Here is a 20,414-nt window from a genome sequence, read left to right as displayed (position 1 = left end):
GTTTCCTCTATTTCTTTGCATTGATCGCTGAGGAAGGCTTTCTTTTCTCTCCTTGCTATTCTTTGGAACTCTGCATTCAGATCGGAATATTTTTCCTTTTCTCTTTTGCTTTTCACTTCTCTTCTTTTTACAGCTATTTTAAGGCCTCCTCAGACAGACATTTTGCTTTTTTGCGTTTCTTTTCCATGGGGATGGTCTTGATCCCTGTCTCCTGTACAATGTCACGAACCTCTGTCCATAGTTCATCAGGCACTCTATCAGATCTAGTCCCTTAAATCTATTTGTCACTTTTACTGCATAATCATAAGGGATTTGATTTAGGTCATACCTGAATGGTCTAGTGGTTTTCCCTACTTTCTTCAATTTCAGTCTGAATTTGGCAATAAGCAGTTCATGATCTGAGCCACAGTCTGCTCCCGGTCTTGTTTTTGCTGACTGTATAGAGCTTCTCCATCTTTGGCTGCAAAGAATATAATCAATCTGATTTCGGTGTTGACCATCTGGTGATGTCCACGTGTAGAGTCTTCTCTTGTGTTGTTGGAATAGGGTGTTTGCTATTACCAGTGCGTTCTCGTAGCAAAACTCTATTAGCCTTTGCCCTGCTTCATTCTGTACTCCAAGGCCTAATTTGTCTGTTACGCCAGGTGTTTCCTGACTTCCTACTTTTGCATTCCAGTCCCCTATAATGAAAAGGACATCTTTTTTCGCTGTTGGTTCTATAAGGTCTTGTAGGTCTTCATAGAACTGTTCAATTCAGCTTCTTCAGCGTTACTGGTCGGGGCATAGACTTGGATTACCGTGATATTGAATGGTTTGCCTTGGAAACGAACAGAGATCATTCTGTTGTTTTTGAGATTGCATCCAAGTACTGTAGTTCAGACTCTTGTTGACCATGATGGCTACTCCATTTCTTCTAAGGGATTCCTGCTCACCTCTCCTGGCATCTCTCTCTTGAAGGAACATACTCTTTCTAGACACTACCATTCACTAGTTGGACCCCAAAGTCTCCGGTCCAGACTCAGTGGTTCAGGAGTAACTTCCTCCTCGCTCCCCCCACTCCCCACAAGCGGTGGCAGGAACATACAGATGGCTAAAACGCACATAGAAAGATGCTCAACATCACTATTAGATAAATACAAATCAAAACTATATTGAGGGGGGCGGTCCTAAGATGGCAGAGGAATAGGACGGGGAGATGACTTTCTCCCTCACAAATTCACCGAAAGAACATTTAGATGCCGAGCAAATTCCACAAAACAACTTCTGAATGCTGGCAGAGGACATCAGACAGACAGAAGGCAGCCCATAGTCTTCGACAGGAGGTAGGACAAAATATAAAAGATAAAAAGAGAGACAAAAGAGGTAGGGACGGAGATCGTCCTGGGAAGGGAGTCTTAAAAAAGAGAGAAGTTTCCAAACACCAGGAAACATTCTCTCCGGCAAGTCTGTGGTGAGACTTGGAATCTCAGAGGGCAAAATAACTGGGAGGAAAAATAGGTAAATAATTAAAACCCGCGGTTTACCTACCTAATAGAAACTCCCAGCGGAGCAGCAGCCCAGAGGCGCACATCTCCTACTAGCAGGCGGGGGCTGGGCAGGGAGGGGCGGGCTGCACTGCTTTGGGTAAGTACTGGGCCTGAATGCCCCGAGGACAATCTGAGAGAACTAGATTGAGACAGCAGCTTAGACCTTGGGATAGCTTTCCCGTGAAAAGCCTTAACCTAAGACACTGCTAGGCCCGCTCACAGAACAAAGGATTGAGCAGAGCAAACTGGCTGCGACCGGCCCATCCCCTGCCGAAAACGGGCAGGCAAGGGCAGCCAGAGCCGGAAGGGTGCAACACGGCCCCAGAGAGGCATCCTATACCAAACTGCAAGCAGACCTCATTGCTAACCAGGACTTCTTGGGACTCTGAAGGGTCGACACCCGCCAAGAGGGTCGCAGCCAGAGATCAGCTCCCCAGGGGAAACACATGGTACACCTGGGAAGCTGCGCCCATTGTACACCCAGAAAACCAAGTGGCTGGGACAGGGGAAGGGAGAAAGGCGCAGCCCCCGATCATGATAGCCAAAAACCTGGTCACCGAAGCTGCTCGGACCTGGGAAGGGCACAAAATCCAGGCTCAACCAAATCTGCGCCTTTGTGAAGTACCCGGGAATCAGAACCTGAACGACTTAGACCTGGGAAATACAGGCAACCCCAGGGGCCACTTCAGACAGTTCCCAGCAATGCAACCTAGAGGCTGACCAGTGTAGACTGGGAAAGCACACACGCTGTGAGTGGGGCAAACCCAGTGTGGCCGAAACATTGTGAGCACATGACAGTGAGATATGTTTGCAGTGTTCCTCCCTCCCCACAGCACGACTGAACAAGTGAGACCAAAAAAAAGTCACCACCACCTCCCCCCTTGTGTCAGGGTGGAAATTAGGCACGAAGAGACCAGCAAACAGAAGAAGCTAAAAGAAACAGAGGGAACTGCTTGGAAGTGACAGGTGCAATAGATTAAAACTCTATAGTTAGCACCAACCACATAGGAAGGGGCCTATAGACCTTGAGAAGTACAAGCTGGACAAAGGAACTATCTGAAAATGAGCTGACCCCACACTGTCCATACAGCTCCAGAGACAGCCCTAGACAAATTTTTACTATTACCATTTTTTAAATTTTTAAAACGTTTTTTACTACTTTTTTATTTTATTTATTTATTTTTTATTTTTAAGTCCCCTATTACTCCTTCAATTTTCATTTTTATAACCTACTATTACCTTGCAAAAAAAAAAAGTCCCCATTTTTTAAGGCAAACTTCATATATATATATAAGTTTTGTGACTCTGGTGAGTTTTTTTTTTTCTTTTTCTTTTTTTCCTTTTCTTTTCGTTCCTTTTTTGTCTATCTTCTCTTTTTTCAATATTGTATTTTTGAGAATATAACCTCTACTCTAGATTTTTAATCATTGCTTTTTAGTATTTGTTATCCACTTTGTATCTTCAAGAACCCAATCTTCAGTACCCATTTTTACTTGGAAGCAAGATCACTGGCTTGATTGCTCTCTCCCCCTTTTAACTCTCCTTTTTCTCCACCAGGTCGCCTCCATCTCCCCACTCCCCCTTTTCTTCTCAACCAAACTCTGTGAATCTCTTTGTGTGTTCTGGCCTGGGGAGAACACTTAGAGAACTGATTACTGGCTGGATCTGTCTCTCCCCCATTGAGTCCCTCTTTTCTCCTCCTGGGCACCTCTGTCCCCTTCCTCCCTCTTCTCTTCCCTGTGTAACTCCGTGAACATCTGTGAGAGATCCAGACTGTGGAGAGCACATAGGGAAGTGATTACTGGCTATCTTGCTCTCTCCTCTTTTGATTCCCCTCTTCTCCTCCTGGTCACCTCTCCCTCCTCCCTCTTCTCTTCTCCATGTAACTCTGTGAACCTCTCTGGGTGTCCCTCACTGTGGAGAAACTTTTCATCATTAACCTAGATGTTTTATCATTGGTGTTGTATAGATGAGAAGTCTTGAGGCTACTGTAAGAATAAGACTGAAAACCAAAGACAGGAGACTTAAGTCCAAATCCTGAGAACACCAGAGAACTCCTGAATCCAGGAAGCATTAACCGATAGGAGCTCATCAAACGCCTCCACACCTACACTGAAACCAAGCACCACCCAAGGGCCAACAAGTTCCAGAGTAAGATATACCACGCAAATTCTCCAGTAACACAGGAACATAGCCCTGAGTTTCAATATACAGGCTGCCCAAAGCCACATCAAACCCACTGACATCTCAAAACTTATTACTGGACACTTCATGCACTCCAGAGTGAAGAAATCAAGCTCCACCCACCAGAACACCAACACAAGCTTCCCCAACCAGGAAACCTTGACAAGTCACCCATCTACCCCCACCCACAGTGAGGAACCTCCACAATAAAGAGGAACCACAAACTGCCAGAAAACAGAAAAGTCACCCCAAACACAGCAATATAAACAAGACAAAAAGGCAGAGAAATACTCATCAGGTAAAGGAACAGGATTAAGGCCCTCCAAATTAAACAAAAAAAGGAAGAGATAGGGAATCTACCTGATAAAGAATTCCAAATAAAGATAGTGAAAATGATCCAAAATCTGGAAAACAAATTGGAGTTACAGATAAATAACCTGGAGACAAGGATCAAGAAGATGCAAGAAAGGTTTAACAAGGACTTAGAAGAAGAAAAAAAGAGTCAGTATATAATCAATAATGCAATAAATGAGATCAAAACACACTCTGGAGGGAACCAACAGTAGAATAATGGAGGCAGAAGATAGGATGAGTGAGGTAGAAGATAGAATGGTAGAAATAAATGAAACAGAGAGGAAAAAAGAAAGAAAGAATTAAAAGAAATGAGGACAACCTCAGAGACCTCTGGGACAATGTTAAACGCACCAACATTCGAATGATAGGAGTCCCAGAAGAAGAAGACAAAAAGAAAGACCGTGAGAAAATATTGGAGGAGATAATAGTTGAAAACTTCCCTAAAGTGGGGAAGGAAATAATCACCCAAGTCCAAGAAACCCAGAGAGTCCCAAACAGGATAAACCTAAGGTGAAACACTCCAAGACACATAGTAATCGAATTAACAAAGATCAAACACAAAGAACAAATATTAAAAGCAGCAAGGGAAAAACAACAAATAATGCACACAGGGATTCCCATAAGGATAACAGCTGACCTTTCAATAGAAACTCTTCAGGCCAGAAGGGGATGGCAGGACATACTTAAAGTGATGAAAGAAAATAATCTACAGCTCAGATTACTGTATCCTGCAAGGATCTCATTAAAATATGAAAGATAAATCAAAAGCCTTACAGACAAGCAAAAGCTGAGAGAATTCAGCACCACCAAACCAGCTCTCCAACAAATGCTAAAGGATCTTCTCTAAACAGGAAACACAGAAAGGATGTTTCAACACGAACTCGAAACAACAAAGTAAATGGCAACGGGATCATACTTATCAATAATTACCTTACATGTAAATGGGTTGAATGCCCCAACCAAAAGACAAAGACTGGCTGAATGGATACAGAAACAAGACCCCTATATATGTTGTCTACAAGAGACCCACCTTGAAACAAGGGACACATACAGACTGAAAGTGAAGGGCAGGAAAAAGATATTTCATGCAAATAGAGACCAAAAGAAAGCAGGAGTAGCAATACTCATATCAGATAAAATAGACTTTAAAATAAAGGATGTGAAAAGAGACAAAGATGGAAACTACATAATGATCAAAGGATCAATCCAAGAAGAAGATATAACAATTATAAATATATATGCACCCAACATAGGAGCACCACAATATGTAAGGCAAATGCTAACAAGTATGAAAGGGGAAATTAACAATAACACAATAATAGTGGGAGACTTTAATACCCCACTCACACCTATGGACAGATCAACTAAACAGAAAATTGACAAGGAAACACAAACTTTAAATGATACAATAGATCAGTTAGACCTAATTGATATCTATAGGACATTTCACCCTAAAACAATGAATTTCACCTTTTTCTCAAGTGCACATGGAACCTTCTCCAGAACAGATCACATCCTGGGCCATAAATCTAGCCTTGGTAAATTCAAAAAAATTGAAATCATTCCAAGCATCTTTTCTGACCACAATACAGTAAGATTAGTTGTCCATTACAGGAGAAAAAAACTATTAAAAATTCTAGCACATGGAGGCTGAACAACACACTGCTGAATAACCAACAAATCATAGAAGAAATCAAAAAAGAAATAAAAATATGCATAGAAACGAATGAAAATGAAAATATAACAACCCAAAACCTATGGGACACTGTAAAAGCAGTGCTAAGGGGAAGATTCATACCAATACAGGCTCACCTCAAGAAACAAGAAAAAAGTCAAATAAATAACCTAACTCTACACCTAAAGCAACTAGAAAAGGAAGAAATGAAGAACCCCAGGGTTAGTAGTAGGAAAGAAATCTTAAAAATTAGGGCAGAAATAAATGCAAAAGAAACAAAAGAGACTATAGCAAAAATCAACAAAGCCAAAAGCTGGTTCTTTGAGAAGATAAATCAAATTGACAAACCATTAGCCAGACTCATCAAGAAACAAAGGGAGAAGAATCAAATCAACAAAATTAGAAATGAAAATGGAGAGATCACAACAGACAACATAGAAATGCAAAGGATCATAAGAGACTATTATCAGCAACTATATGCAAATGAAATGGACAACTTGGAAGAAATGGATAAATTCTTAGAAAATTACAACTTTACAAAACTGAACCAGGAATAAATAGAAAATCTCAACAGACCCATCACAAGCACAGAAATTGAAACTGTAATCAGAAATATTCCAACAAACAAAAGCCCAGGACCAGATGGCTTCACAGCTGAATTCTATCAAAAATTTAGAGAAGAGCTAACACCTATCCTACTCAAACTCTTCCAGAAAATTGCAGAGGAAGGTAAACTTCCAAACTCATTCTATGAGGCCACCATCACCCTAATACCAAAACCAGACAAAGATGCCACAAAAAAAGAAAATTACAGGCCAATATCACTGATGAACATAGATGCAAAAATACTTTACAAAATCCTAGCAAACAGAATCCAACAAATAATTTCACAATTTGTATGGAAATACAAAAAAACTATATCATGACCAAGTGGGCTTTATCCCAGGGATGCAAAGATTCTTCAATATCCACAAATCAATCAATGTAATGCACCACATTAACAAATTGAAAAATAAAAGCCATATGATTATCTCAATAGATGCAGAGAAAGCCTTTGACAAAATTCAACATCCATTTATGATAAAAACCCTCCAAAAAGCAGGAATAGAAGGAATATACCTCAACATAATAAAAGCTATATATGACAAATCCACAGCAAACATTATCCTAAATGGTGAAAAACTGTAAGCATTTCCCTTAAAGTCAGGAACAAGACAAGGGTGCCCACTCTCACCACTACTATTCAACATAGTTTTGGAAGTCTTGGCCACAGCAATCAGAGCAGAAAAACAAATAAAAGGAATCCAGAGAGGAAAAGAAGAAGTAAAACTCTTACTGTTTGCAGATGACATGATCCTCTACATAGAATACACTAAAGACTCCACCAGAAAATTACTAGAGCTAATCAACGAATATAGTAAAGTTGCAGGATATAAAATTAACACACAGAAATCCCTTGCATTCCTATACACGAATGAGAAAACAGAAAGAGAAGTTAAGGAAACAATTCCATTCACCATTGCAACAAAAAGAATAAAATACTTAGGAATATATCTACCTAAAGAAACAAAAGACCTATATATATAAAACTATAAAACACTGGTGAAAGAAATCAAAGAGGACACAAATAGATGGAGAAATATACCATGTTCATGGATTGAACAGAACAATATAGTGAAAATGAGTATACTACCCAAAGCAATCTATAGATTCAATCCAATCCCTATCAAGCTACCAACGGTATTTTTCAGAGAACTAGAACAAATAATTTCACAATTTGTATGGAAATACAAAACACCTCAAATAGCCAAAGCAATCTTGAGAAACAAGAATGTAATGGGAGGAATCAACCTGCCTGACTTCAGGCTCTACTGCAAAGCCACAATCATCAAGACAGTATGGTACTGGCACAAGGACAGAAATATAGATCAATGGAACAAAATAGAAAGCCCAGAGATAAATCCACGCACCTACGGACAACTTATCTTCAACAAAGGAGGCAAGAATATACAATGGAGAAAAGACAATTTCTTTAACAAGTGGTGCTGGGAAAAATGGTCAACCACATATAAAAGAATGAAACGAGAACACTTTCTAACACCATACACAAAAATAAACTCAAAATGGATTAAAGATCTAAACGTAAGACCAGAAACTATAAAACTCCTAGAGGAAAACATAGGCAAAACACTCTCCGACATAAAAAACAGCAGGATCCTCTATGACCCACCTCCCAGAATATTGGAAATAAAAGCAAAAATAAACAAATGGGATCTAATTAAAATTAAAAGCTTCTGCACAACAAAGGAAACTATAAGCAAGGTGAAAAGACAGCCTTCAGAATGAGAGAAAATAATAGCAGATGAAACAATGGACAAACAATTAATCTCAAAAATATACAAGCAACTCCTGCAGCTCAATTCCAGAAAAATAAATGACCCAATCAAACAGTGGGCCAAAGAACTAAACAGACATTTCTCCAAAGAAGACATACAGATGGCTAACAAACACATGAAAAATTGTTCAACATCACTCATTATCAGAGAAATGAAAATCAAAACCACAATGAGGTACCATTTCATGCCCATCAGAATGGCTGCTATCCAAAAGTCTACAAGCAATAAATGCTGGAGAGGGTGTGGAGAAAAGGGAACCCTCGGGAATGCAAACTAGTACAGCCACTATGGAGAACAGTGTGGAGATTCCTTGAAAAACTGGAAATAGAACTGCCATATGACCCAGCAATCCCACTGCTGGGCATACACAGCGAGGAAACCAGAATTGAAAGAGACACGTGTACCCCAATGTTCATTGCAGCACTGTTTATAATAGCCAGGTCATGGAAGCAGCCTAGATGTCCATCAGCAGACGGATGGATAAGGAAGCTGTGGTTCATATACACAATGGAATATTACCTAGCCATTAAAAAGAATACATTCGAATCAGTTCTAATGAGGTGGATGAAACTGGAGCCTATTATACAGAGTGAAGTAAGCCAGAAAGATAAACACTAATATAGTATACTAACACATATATATGGAATTTAGTAAATTGGTAAAGATAACCCTGTATGCGAGACAGCAAAAGAGACACAGATATATAGAAGAGTATCATGGACTTTATGGGAGAGGGGAGGGTGGGCTGATATGGGAGAATGGCACTGAAGCATGTACATTATCATATGTGAAACGAATCACCAGTCCAGGTTTGATGCATGATACAGGGTGCTCGGGGCTGGTGCACCAGGAAGACCCGGAGGGATGGGATGGGGAGGGAGGTGGGAGGGGGGTTCTGGAAGGGGAATACATGTACACCCATGGTGGATTCATGTCAATGTATGGCAAAACAAATACAATATTATAAAGTTAAAAAATAGATAAATAAACTAATTTAAAAAAACTATATTGAGGTATCATCTCACACCAGTCAAAATGGTCATCATCAAAAAAAAAAAATCTACAAACAATAAATGCTGGAGATGGTATGGAGAAAAGAGAATCCTCTTACACTGTTGGTGGGAATGTAAATTGGTACAGCCACTATGGAGAACAGTATAGGATTCCTTAAAAAACTAAAAATAGAGCTACCATATAACTCTGCAATCCCACTTCTGGGCATATATCCAAAGAAAAACATGGGCTGAAAAGATATATGTATCCCAATGTTCATTGTAACACTGTTTACAATAGACAAGACATGGAAGTAACCTAAATGTATTGACAGAAGAACGGATAAAGAAGATACACACACACACACAATGGAATATTACTCAGGCATTAAAAAGAATGAAATAAGGCCATTTGCAGCAACATGGATGGACCTAGAGTGTGTTATACTGATTGAAGTAAGTCAGAGTTAAGGAGAAATATCATATGACATACCTTACTTGTGGAATCTAAAAATAAATGATACAAATAAACTGACTCACAAAACAGAGAGAGACTCACAGACTCAGAAAATGAACTCATGGTTGCTGGTAGAAGGGACAGTTAAGGACATTGGGAAGGTCATGTACAGACTGCTATATTTAAAATGGGTAACCAGCAAAAACCTATTGTATAGGACACAGAACTCTGCTCAATATTATGTGCCAGTCTGCATGGGTGGAATGTATTGGAGGAAGATAGATATTTGTATATATATAGCTAAGGAGTCCCTTCACTCTTCACTTGAAACTATCACAATATTGTTAATCAGCTACACCCCAATACAAAATGCTTTTGGTGTTAAAAAAATAAAAATTAAATTTAAACACATACTTGGCATAATCCTTTGTATATGTCAAGTGCAAAATAAACGGAGCCTATGAGACTCTTACAGACTAGTTTCTGTCCTCATGCATTTTTAACAGTATGTCATCCGTCTGCCAATCTGTCTTCCACATTTCACAATGCGGCACTCCCACGCATGGCACCAAAACTGTGTGTCAGTAGATCAAGATACAGACTGGTTCTGCAGCCCACCAGGAGCTGAAACACTCCCCTGTTCTGCAGAAGACTGGAGGGGCTAGTCTCCTTGCCATGGATTTGCCCTTGATCATGGGAGCACAGCTGCTTTTGGAAATGCTCATCACATTGGTCTGGTGTGCCAAGAAGAAATGAGACTGGCTATGTTTTTTTTCTGAATAAACCAGTATCATCAAAAACACATGGAAAAGGTCAGTACAATGTATTGACTAATATTTAAAACATACTATATCTATATATAAATACAGTTTTTACTTTTTAAAAATTACTTTATTTAAATTGTAGGCTAATTACTTTATAATATTGTGGTGGTTTTTGCCATGCATTGCCATGAATCAGTCACAGGTGTACATGTGTCCCCCTGTCCTGAACCCCCCTCCCGCTTCCCTCCCCATCCCATCCCTCAGGGATGTCCCAGTGCACCAGCTTTGAGTGCCCTGTTTCATCTATTGAACTTGGACTGGTCATCTATTTCACATATGGTAATATATGTGTTTCAATGCTATCCTCTCAAATTATTCCACCCTTGCCTTCTCCCACAGGGTCCAAAAGTCAGTTCTTTTCATCTGTGTCTCTCTTGCTGTCTTGCACATAGGGTCGTCATTACCATCCTTCTAAATTCCATATATATGCATTAATATACTGTATTGGTATTTTTCTTTCTGACTTACATCACTCTGTATAATAGGCTCCAGTTTCATCCACCTCATTAGAACTGATTGGAATGTATTATTTTTAATGGCTGAGTAATATTCCATTGTGTATATGTACCACAGCTTTCTTATCCATTCATCTGCTGATGGTCATCTACGTTGCTTCCATGTCCTAGCTATTGTAAACAGTGCTGCAATGAACACTGGAGTACAAGTGTCTCTTTCAATTCTGGTTTCCTCAGTGTATATGCCCAGCAGTAGGATTGCTGGGTAATATGGCAGTTCTATTTCCAGTTTTTTAAGGAATCTCCACACTGTTTTCCATAGTGGCTATACTAGTTTGCATTCCTGCCAACAGGGTAAGAGGGCTCCCTTTTCTCCATACCCATTCCAGCATTTATTGTTTTTAGACTTTTTGATAGCAGCCATTCTGACCGGCGTGGGAGGGTACCTCATTGTGGTTTTGATTTGCATTTCTCTGATAATGAGTGATGTTGAGCATCTTTTCATGTGTTTGTAAGCCATCTGTAGGTCTTCTCTGGAGAAATGTCTATTTAGTTTTTTGTCCCATTTTTTGATTGGTTCATTTATTTTACTGGTACTGAGCTGCATGAGCTACTTGTATATTTTGGAGATTAACAGTCAGTTGCTTTGTTTGCTATTGTTTTCTCCCATTATGGAGGCTGTCTTTTCACCTTGCTTATAGTTTCCTTCATTGTACAAAACTTTTTAAGTTTAATTAGGTCCCATTTGTTTATTTTTGCTTCTATTTCCATTACTCTGGGAGGTGGGTCATAGAGGATCTTGCTGTGATTTATGTCAGAGAGTGTTCTGCCTATGTTTTCCTCTAGGAGTTTTATAGTTTCTTGTCTTACATTTAGATCTTTAACTCATTTTGAGTTTATTTTTGTGTATGGTGTGAGAAAGTGTTCTAATTTCATTCTTTTACATGAGATTGACCAGTTTTCCCAGCACCACTTGTTAAAGAGATTGTCTTTTCTCCATTGTATATTTTTGCCTCCTTTATCAAAGATAAGGTGTAGATGGGTGTGTGGATTTATCTCTTGGCTTTCTAGTTTGTTCCATTGATCTATATTTCTGTCTTTGTGCCAGGACCATACTGTCTTGATGACTGTGGCTTTGTAGTAGAGCCTGAATTCAGGCAGGTTGATTCCTCCAGTTCCATTCTTCTTTTTCAAGATTGCTTTGGCTACTCGAGGGTTTTTTGTATTTCCATACAAATTGTAAAATTATTTGTTCTAATTCTGTGAAAAATACCATTGGAAGTTTTCTAGGAATTGCATTGAGTCTATAGATTGTTTTGGGTAGTATATCGTTTTCACTATATTGTTCTGTCCAATCCATGAAAATGGTATATTTCTCCATCTATTTCTGTCATCTTTGACTTTTTTCATCAGTTTTTTATAGTTTTCTATATATAGGTCTTTTGCTTCTTTAGGTATATTTATTGCTAAGTATTTTATTCTTTTCGTTGCAATGATGAATGGAATTGTTTCCTTAATTTCTCATTCTGTTTTCCAAGTGTATAGGAATGCAAAGGATTTCTGTGTAATTTTCTAGTAATTTTCTGATGGTGTCTTTAGAGATTTCTATGTAAAGTATCATGTCATCTGCAAACAGTGAGAGTTTTACTTCTTTTACAATCTGGATTCCTCTTATTTCCTTTTCTTCTCTGATTGCTGTGGCCAAAACTTCCAAAACTATGTTGAATAGTAGTGGTGAGAGTGGGCACCCTTGTCTTGTTCCTGACTTTAGGGGAAATGCTTTCAATTTTTCACCATTGAGGATAATGTTTGTTGTGGGTTTATCATATATGGCTTTTATTATGTTAAAGTATATTCCTTCTATGCCTGCTTTCTGGAGGGTTTTTGTCATAAATGGGCATTGAATTTTGTCAAAGGCTTTCTCTGCATCTACTGAGATAATCATATGGTTCTTATCTTTCAATTTGAAAATATGGTGTATCACATTGACTGATTTGCAAATACAGAAGAATCCTTGCATCTCTGGGATAAAGCCCATTTGGTCAGGATGTATGATCTTTTAATATGTTGTTGGATTCTGTTTGTTAGAATTTGTTGAGGATTTTTTCCTCTGTGTTGATTATTGATATTAGCCTGTAGTTTTTTTTGTGGCATCTTTGTCTGGTTTTGGTATTAGGGTGATGGTGGCCTCATAGAATGAGTTTGGGAGTTTACCTTCCTCTGAAATTTTCTGGAAGAGTTTAAGTAGGACAGGTGTTAGCTTTTCTCTAAATTTTTGTAGAATTCACCTGTGAAACCATCTGGGCCTGGGCTTTTGTTTGTCAGAAGATTTTTCAATACAGTTTCTATTTCCATGCTTATGATGGGTTTGTTAAGATTTTCTCTTTCTTCCTGGTTCAGTGTTGGAAGGTTATACTTTCTAAGAATTCATCCATTTCTTCCAAGTTGTCCATTTTATTGGCATATAGTCAGTGATAGTAGTTTCTTATGATCCTTTGTATTTCTGTATTGTCTGTTGTGATTTCTCCATTTTCATTTCTAATTTTGTTGATTTGATTCTTCCCCTCTCTCTTTTATTCTTGATCAGTCTGACTAATGGTTTGTCTATTTTATCTTCTCAAAGAATCAACTTTTAGTTTTGCTGATGTTTGCTATAGTCTCCTTTGTTTCTTTTTCATTTATTTCTGCTCTGATTTTTATGATTTATTTCCTTCTACTGTGGTTCTTCATTTCTTCTTTTTCTAGTTGCTTTAGGTATATAGTTAGGTTATTTATTTAATTTTTCTCTTGTTTCTTGAGGTAAGCTTCTACTGCTATGAACCTTCCTCTTAGCACTGCTTTTACTGAATCCCATAGGTTTTCGGTTGTCATGTTTTCATTTTCATTTGTTTCTATTCATATTTTGATTTCATTTTTGATTTCTTCCATGATCTGCTGGTTATTCAGAAGCATGTTGTTTAGCTTCCATATGTTTGTATTTTTAATAGTTCTTTTCCTGTAGTTGACATCTAATCTTACCACATTGTAATTAGAAAAGATGCTGGAAATGATTTCAGTTTTTTTGAATTTACCAAGGCTAGATTTATGGCCCAGGATGTGATCTATCCTGAAGAATATTCTATGTACACTTAAGAAAAAGGTGAAATTCATCGTTTGGGGGTGAAATTTCCTATAGATATCAATTAGGTCTAACTGGTCCATTGTATCATTTAAAGCTTGTGTTTCTTTGCTGACTTTCTGTTTCGTTGATCTCTCCATATGTGTGAATGGGGTATTAAAGTCTCCCACTATTGTTGTGTTACTGTTAATTTCCCCTTTCACACTTGTTAGCATTTGCCTTATGTATTGAAGTGCTCCTATGTTGGGTGCATATATATTTATAATTGTTATATCTTCTTGTTGGATCGATCATTTGATCATTATGTAGTGTCTTTCTTTGTCTCTTTTCACAGCCTTTATTTCAAAGTCTATTTTATCTGATATGAGTATTGCTACTCTTGCATTTTTTTGGTCTCCATTTGCATGAAATATCTTTTTCCTGCCCTTCACTTTCAGTCTGTATGTGTCCCTTGGTTTGAGATGGGTCTCTTGTAGACAGCATATATAGGAGTCTTGTTTTTTGCATCCATTCAGCCAGTCTTTGTCTTTGGTTGGGGCATTCAATCCATTTACTTTTAAGGTGATTATTGATAAATATGATCCTGTTGCCATCTAGTTTGTTGTTTTGGGTTCGATTTTATAAACCTTTTCTGTGTTTCCTGCCTAGACAAGATCCTTTAGCATTTATTAAAGAGGTGGTTTGGTGGTCCTGAATTCTCTCAGCTTCTGCTTGTCTGTAAAGTTTTTGATTTTTTCTTCATATCTGAATGAGATCCTTGCTGGGTATAGTAATCTGGGTTTAGGTTTTTCTCATTCATCACTTTAAGTATGTCCTGCCATTCCCTTCTGGCCTGAAGAGTTTCTGTTGAAAGATCAGCTATTATCCTTATGGGGATCCCCTTATGTGCTATTTGTTGTTTTTCCCTTACAGCTTTAATATTTGCTCTTTGTGTTTGACCTTCATTAGTTTGATTAATATGTGTCTTGGGGTGTTTTGCCTTGGGTTTATCCTGTCTGGGACTCTCTGGGTTTCTTGGACTTGGGTGGCTATTTCCTTCCCCATTTTAGGGAACTTTTCAACTATTATCTCCTCAAGTATTTTCTCATGCCCTTTCTTTTTGTCTTCCTCCGGGACATCTACGATTCAAATGTTGGGGCATTTAACATTGTCCCAGGGGTCTCTGAGGTGGTCCTCATTTCTTTTAATTCTTTTTTTCTTTTTTCCTCTCTGCTTCATCTATTTCCACCATCCTGTCTTCCACCTCACTTATCCTATCTTCTGCCTCAGTTATTCTACTATTGGTTCCCTCCAGAGTGCTTTATGATCTCAGTTATTACATTATTCACTATTGATTGACTTTTTATTTCTTCTAGGTCCTTGTTAAACTTTTCTTGCATCTTCTCAATCCTTGTCTCTAGTCTATTTATCTGTAACTCCATTTTGTTTTCAAGATTTTGGATCATCTTTACTATCATTATTCTAACTTCCTTTTCAGGTAGACTCCCTATCTCCTCTTCTTTTGTTTGGCTTGGTGGGTATTTATCATGCTCCTTTGCCTGCTGAATATTTCTCTGCTTTTCATTTTGTTTAGATTGGTGTGTTTGGGGTACCCTTTCTGTAGGCTGGAAGTTTGTGGTTTCTCTTTATTGTGAAGCATGCTCCCTGTGGGTGGGGTTGGACTAGTGGCTTGTCAAGGTTCTGGTGGGTGGAGCTGGATCTCTTCTCTCTGGAGTGCAATGAAGTTTCGAATAGGGAGTTTTAGGGTGTCTATGGGTTTGGTATGGCTTTGGGCAGCCTGTCTTTTAATGCTCAGGGCTGTGTTCCTGCTTAGCTGGAGAATTAGCATGGTATGTATTGCACTGGAACTTGTTGACTCTTGGGTAGAGCTTGGTTTCAGTGTAGGTATGGAGACTTTTGGGTGAGCTGTTGTTTATTAATGTTTCCTGGCACCAGAAATTCTCTGATATTCTCAAGTTTTGGAGCTAAGCCTACAGTCTCTGGCTTTCAGTCCTTCTCTTACAGTAGACTCAAGACTTCTCCATCCATACAGCACAGATGATAAAACATCTATGTTAATGGTGAAACAATTCTCCACAGTGGGGGACACCTAGAAAAATTCACAGAGTTACACAGAGAAGAGGAGAGGGAGGAGGGAGATAGAGGTGACCAGGAGGAGAAGAGGGGGAGTCAAAAGGGGAGAAATCAGTCTAGCCAGTAATAAGTTCCCTAAGTGTTCTCCACAGCCCAGGACACCCAGAAAGATTCACAGAGTTAAGTAGAGAAGTGGGAGGAAGGAGTTTTTACTTTTTAATTATAATCCTATGAAGATATATATGCATCTATCTACACACACACACACACACACACACACACACACACACACACACACACCCCTACAGGCTTCCCTGGTGGCTCAGATGGTAAAGAATCTGCCTGCAATGTGGAAGACATGGGTTTGATCCCTGAGTTGAGAAGATACCCTGAAGAAAGGAACAGCTACCCACTCCAGTAGAATTGCCTGGAGAATTCCATGGACAGAGGAGACTGGTAGGCTACAGTCCATGGGGCCACAAAGAGTCAGATATGACTGAATGACTTTCACTTTTCATATACTTTTATACATATAAATATGTATACCTACATATATATATATGTATACCTACATATATATATGTATACCTACATATACATATGTATACCTACATATATATATATTTACATTTATATATATATACGTAGGTATACATATTTATATGTATAAAAGTATAAGAATATATATATATATGTATGTGTGTATACACACACACACACACACACATATGTCTTGTACAGTGGCTACTCTGGCTAAAAGTCTTAAAATACTTGTATTTTGAAATTGTCTTTAAGATCTGTGATTGCTAAGTATCCACAATTCAAGTCTGCTCTTTATGCTTATCCTCTTGTCTGGGAGCACCTAGAGGGTCAGTGACTGTTTTCTCACTTGCTTGTCCCTGGAGCATCTGCCTCAGAGGTGTTCTTTACAACTTGCATGCAAGTTGGAAATATGGAGGATACACCTTCTGCCCTCCTCTGCTGACATGTACTGACATGGTTGAAGCAGACCACCTCCCACTGTGGCCTTTGCCACTGTATAGGGTCCACCCTCAAGTAAGTACCATCATTGGTATTGGTCTGGTAACCCCAAGGTTCTGATGAAACTATATTCTAAAGGATTCTCATTAAACATAAACCAATCTGTTGTGTATATAAAAGAAAACATCCTTCTCATTGTTAGGCTACCTTCTGTCACATGGGCGTGAGCAGAGATGACTGGTTCCCTATGCAGGTCCATGCTCCTTGTTCCCAGGACACTTCTTATAGCTAGGAAGTATCTTCCTATCCAGGGACTGCATTTGTCTGGCCCTCCATAGACTAGTTTAGCTATGTGACTTGCTCTCCGTAACAGGATGGTATCAGAAGAGATGTGGGCCTCTTTTGGACCAAGACTTTTTAAAAAGTGGGATTTGTTTCTCCATATTGTCTTTTCCTTTCCTAGGGGAAGGCAGAGTGACACACTTGAAGGAAGCTATGCCCTGAATTATCATATGGAAAAGAGCCATCAAGCAATGGCAATAGTTGCCTTGGAGGGGTTACAGGAACAAGAAATAAACTCCTATATTGTTTGTTTCACTAGACATCTGGGGGTCTATCTGTCACATATGTTTAGCTTATCCTAACTGCTACCAGTAGCAATGCAATGGACCTTGCACTATCTCACACTTGTTAAATCAACAACCAGTTACTACCTAACATCACTGTTGAAGCTATCAGCACTGTTGAATCCGGTCTTAGATGCCTGAGGTGTCATTACTCAGCCAAGTTTGTACACCCTTACCCTTGAGATGAGTTCATTCCCAGGGAGATGCCAGATGTGTCCAAATATGTGGTACTCAACTCATACTGAGGATGGAACAGCAACTCAGCATAGTTACCATTTGACCTATTTTACCTTGGTTCTTGGATAAATTCTTCAGTACAGACTTTTTGTCATGCTCAGATCCATATTCTTCTTATTATCACACTTGCACACCTCTCCCACATTTATTCCTATCTTTGTGTCTGGCAGTATATATTATCTGATTAATCAGTTATTGCTCAACATACCAACTACAAGTAAAGTGTTACCACCCACCTTCCCTTAGGTCTCCGACTGAGATACCATATGACTTATGGTCAAATCTTCATGATTGTCTTTAAGCTCCAGGCAAAACTTCCCACCTTTTATATCCTTCACCATCCTAATGCTTATAGCCAATAACCATACATCATACTATTCAGGGTCAGTCTCCTCAGAGGCTGAAGAAAACTTATACATCACTTCTATTTGTACACTTTAATACTGGAGAAACACAAAAAAAGAAAGAGGAGCACGTAAGAATTGATGCTTTTGAACCGTGGTGTTGGAGAAGACTCTTGAGAGTCCCTTGGACAGCAAGGAGAACCAACCAGTCTGTCCTAAAGGAGATCAGTCCTGAATATTCATTGGAAGGACTGATGCTGAAGCTGAAAATCCAATACTTTGGCCACCTGATGTGAAGAACTGACTCACTGGAAAAGACTCTGTTGGTGGGAAAGATTGAAGGCAGAAGGAGAAGGGGAGGAGAGAGGACGATATGGTTGCATGGCATCACCGACTTGATGGACATGAGTTTGAGCAAGTTCCAGGAGTTGGTGATGGACAGGGAAGCCTGGCGTGCTGCAGTCCATGGGGTCACAAAGAATTGGACATACCTGAGCAACTCAACTGAACACAAAATATAAGGCAATATATTTGTGGAAAATTCATACAGTGACTTCTGGATATGTTGTGATGTTCGATGACAAATATTTAGCTCTGAGCAGAGGAGAAAGCACTAATAAACCACAGGAAATAGGTCATTATGCAGAGAAGGTCTATTCTGCTCTATCTTTAAATGTATTTTCTTAAAAATTATCATCCAGGCAGAACAATCAATCTTCACGTATAGGATACTTATTCCTTATGATTCCATCTTCCTTGGGTCAGATCTAGAAATACTTCCTTCATGGAAGCCTTTCCATTTCATCTAATTCATCTCAACCACTTGACTCCTGTCGTAATTTATTTTTTTAATATCTCTTAATCATTTCTCTCTCTTCTGGCTCTATTATAGCTCTCTATTGATGTCTTATTGAGCTTTACAATCAATCATTCTTCTCTCTCTTTATGCAATGACAACTGTATTTTCGGTTTTCAGCCAATTTTTTTAGATTCTCCCATTCACGGTTTTTTATTTCCATTTTTTAAAAATGACTTAAGCTAGGTCCTCTAATTTTGAGGACATAGTTTAGGCTACACTTCAAGTGTAATTTAAGAGGGACTTGGTAGTGTGGAAAGTTAGATCACCACTTGATTTTAAGATGGAATTCAGAGAATAGGAAAGAATGAACTCACTCCTGTTGAAGTGGGTACATGTGAGCAGAAGGACGCACTTACACTTAGCCCTCACTCAACACAGATCCACATCAAGACACTTTTCTCTATATATCTTTGATAGACAGTGTTATAGCAACTTGGTTATTAAAGACTATTCCACAGATAGTAACAAGGCATCACCAGGAAATTTTCACAAATATAGAATCTCAGTGCTTACTCAAGACCTTCTGAATCAGAGTCTTTCAAAAAGACATTCAAGATATTCACATGAACATTAAAAGTTTGAGAAGCATTGTGCTGGCTGACCTATATCTTACCTGTTGTGGTGTCACTCTCATAGTTTCCTAGATCCAAGAACACAGCAAAGTAAGGGGGAAAGAAGGTAAGAGAGATGGGAAAAGTCCCAAGCAGAAAAGCAGTCAGACAGCATTGCTTGAATGCCTTCTGCATGAGGCAAGCCATGTGCTAGGGACTTTCTTTCAAATCTTACCTCATCACCATCACCTATGCACGTGGCTAAGGCAAGCAGTCCAGGAACATCAGCAAACATATGACGGGCAGGGTAAGTGAAGGGGCAGGTTGGAGTTTATTCCCACCGTTGGTCAGGAAAAGCTTGGGATTTCTACATAAATGTACTTTAAGGATGACCTCCAAATACCTCAGAATATTTTCTAAAAGCATCATACATGCCTGGGGCTCTATCTGGTGCTTCTGGACTTAAAGTCTCACTAAATGATAAAAAGAGAAAGAACTATCAACCTCTAACTTTGAACAGATATCAAACACTCAGGCATTGAATTCAAGGGAAACAGAAGGAAGCACAGTGACATCCTGGGAAACACATTATGTGCATCTACACATACTATTGCTTCCCAGGTGGTGCAGCGGTAAAGAATTCACCTGACAATGCAAAGGGCACAAGAGACATGGGTTTGATCCCCAGGTCAGGAAGATCCCTGGAGTAGGAAATAGCAACCCACTTCAGTATTCTTGCCTAGGAAATCCCTGGACAGAGAA

The 20,414-nt window shown here is 39.0% G+C and overlaps 1 protein-coding gene across 1 annotated transcript in view; it reads right to left on the bottom strand.

The window, feature by feature from the left end:
* USH2A (usherin) overlaps window positions 1-20,414 on the bottom strand; it is a 901,466-nt gene that overhangs the window by 732,805 nt on the left and 148,247 nt on the right. The gene's annotated exons all lie outside the window — the stretch shown is intronic.

The sequence above is a fragment of the Giraffa tippelskirchi genome, chromosome 5 (genome assembly GCF_054371585.1).
Source record: "Giraffa tippelskirchi isolate mGirTip1 chromosome 5, T2T-mGirTip1v1.2.pri, whole genome shotgun sequence".
NCBI classification, from domain to species: Eukaryota; Metazoa; Chordata; class Mammalia; order Artiodactyla; family Giraffidae; genus Giraffa; species Giraffa tippelskirchi.
The sequence above is the reverse complement of the archived record's forward strand: the minus strand, read 5'-3'. Positions and strand labels throughout refer to the sequence as shown.